General features: G+C 42.1%; 1 non-coding gene across 1 annotated transcript; it reads left to right on the top strand.

The window, feature by feature from the left end:
• Positions 1 to 2,341: 2,341 nt before the first annotated feature.
• Positions 2,342 to 2,413, top strand: trnaw-cca (transfer RNA tryptophan (anticodon CCA)). The gene has a single exon. It is a non-coding gene; the product is annotated as a tRNA-Trp (tRNA).
• Positions 2,414 to 2,775: the final 362 nt, after the last annotated feature.

A 2,775-nucleotide genomic window follows, 5' to 3' on the forward strand; every position in this document is an offset into this window, starting at 1 on the left:
ATCTTCCAATGTCATCTACACGTGAGCAGGATTTTAAAGGATAAGATGTAGTTTTTAAAAGTCACTTCAATCTTACTCGAGTCTTTTCAAAGAAGCCAGGTAAATCTTTGATAAAAAGTCATATATATTTAGAGATCTTTTTAAAGCACTTCAATCTTGTCAATAAAAAGTCAGATGTAAATTTAAGAACTCTGATAAGGCCATGCTAAAAAGTTACATACAATTAAGAAACAAAATACAACATTTAAAATGTCTGAACTCCCTCTGAAAGTTGACCCCTGCTGCTGCCGGTGTCTTCCTGGAATAGTGGAGCTGTTGTGTCAACAGAAAAGTCCTTCCCGAACAGGGCCTGAGCCTGTTGGTACCGGCTCTAATCCTACCCAGGTAAAAATCAGGGTACATTGTGGGCAATGAGCCCAAATTGCTGAACTACAGGTCACTGTCACTTTAAAGAGTGGGCTGGTGTGATTATGATCAGAGGCTCCTTCTAAGCACATTTCTCACCACCACAACTTCCAGATGCTGGTGTTAGTGTGTGCATGTACTGGCAGTTGCATTGCTGTTCAGACACTCAATAGCAGTGAAAGTCTCAGTGTTTGCTGCTATTGTGACTGTAAAATCCAGGCCAATATCGCGCAGTCCTGTTAGATTTGCTCTCCCTCTGTACAAAATCAAACTCCACACATTGTCTTTCACTCACTCCTGTTTCCAGCCCTGATGGTGCAGAAATCCCCTCTCAAAGGTACACAATCCAGTTGATTTCTGATCAAATATCTCCTTCCTCATTCAATAGAGGAAACAGAGACATGAACAGGAGTCAGGTGCAAGGAAGTTTCACCAACAGAGCAAAGAAAGGCACCAACAAAAGTCACCACTACTTTCCAAATTATTTCACTGTAATATTCTTTCACTTGTTTTGTCGAATGACTGAAATAAATCTGAAAATGAGCACCATGAGGTTTGTGTTCACTAGTCACTTGTTCTCCTGTTTTTGTCTGTCAGGTTTGTAATTCAATTTGTATTTGATATTGAAGAGAATCTCTTTTCAAGATGATTACACATCGTACTGTGTTTAAAGCAACCAACTTGTAAAATGGAAGATAATGAATGTTTCAATACCTGTGTGACCAGATTCTTCCAATGCTTTTCAACAGCTAGATTGATGATGCTTGTAATCTGTATCCTGTGGAGAATGGGAGAGGAGAATAAAAACATGGTGCATGAACAGGACAGACTGTGTAAAATGGGAGCACAGAAATACTGCCACCTCATTGAAGGTTAATGAGATTTATTCAAATTCAGACACCTGTCCACAATGAACAAGTGAATACATTAATTGTCCACTTTCAATCTAAATGGGACTGAGGTTCCAACAGAGAAGTTTTCTGGAAAATACCTGCTGCAGTTTTAAAATTGATGAACTGGAACATCTTATACTAACTTTCAAATAACTGGAGTGATTGTATAGTTCTCATAGTGGAGAGAAGGAGTTGTTTATAAATATAAGCAGGAAAACACGTTTGAGGATTGGTGAATGAACTTTATCTTTCTGAAATGTATTTGTCCATTGGTTGCAGGTCACTGGAAATTCTTTTTTACATTTCAATTGTAGCAGCAGCAGTTAGCAGCAAAATGTCTGATTAATCAGAGTAGTGGGTCTGGGAAACACTTAAACAGCCGAGACCCTGTAAAACAGAACTCCAAGTAATAGTTTAAATAAGGCACTGAACTGACAGAGCGATAAAGGCCTGCTCAGGTCAGGAAAAAAACCCGACCCGAACCCGACAGAACCACATTGGACCCAAACCCGACCCGGCCCGAGTATCTCCATTTATTCCCGCGCCCGAACCGACCCGCGCCTTACCCGACCACTGGAATGTTCACTTTACGTACCTCCCGATTTCGATTCTACAGGAAGCTGCAGCATGAGCGCAATGACGTCATAGAGATGCTCACTTGCTCACTGAGCAGACTCAGAGTTTCCCTCCTTAATGACCCGGACTCACGGCTTTGGTTGGCTTTTCAACTTTTGACACTTATTAAACTCAACTTCCCAGCAGAGTTAAATGTAATACTTACTGTGTGTGTCACACCCGGACTCAGTCCAACCTGGAGCCAGCCTGACCTGAACCTGGCCTGACCCTACCCGAGTCCAAAAGCCAGACCCGGAAGAGCGACCCGACATGACCCGAACCCGACACAGGTCGTCGGGTCCCGTCGGATTCACGTCGGGTAGCAGGCCTTGACAGAGTGGAGGTCAGATGAGGATTGAAGTAATTTCTATCACTGAATCTAAACAAGAAGTAAATCTGCCAGGAATGGAAGACTTTGCTTTCTCTGTGAGCTTGTGGCACAACGGTAGCGTGTCTGATTCCAAATCAGAAGGTTGTGTGTTCAAATCACATCAGGCTCAGTTATGTTTTACAGCAGCTCAAGTTCCTGGATTTTATATCAGGAGAGAATTCAATCTTTTGGAATGTTCAGTGAATGGTTGAATTTCAAGATCAACTTCAATAGATTAAAGTCCTGATTTCTGGTTCTGTTCCATTTCCATGCTCAGTTCTTATTTCACACTGTTTTATATCAGAACAATGTTTCAGGGATGTGATGTGTCCATTGTTTGCACAATTGCTCTGTCACCCAGTGTGAGAAATAAAACACAAACCGCCCAGCGTGCGGCTCAAACCCATACCTGGCTCTGTCTATCGGCCACTTAGTTCAGTTGGTTAGGACGCAGTGTTGATAACAACAAGGCTGTGGATTTGATCCCCAACT

The sequence above is a fragment of the Heterodontus francisci genome, chromosome 50 (assembly GCF_036365525.1).
Source record: "Heterodontus francisci isolate sHetFra1 chromosome 50, sHetFra1.hap1, whole genome shotgun sequence".
Lineage (NCBI taxonomy): Eukaryota > Metazoa > Chordata > Chondrichthyes > Heterodontiformes > Heterodontidae > Heterodontus > Heterodontus francisci.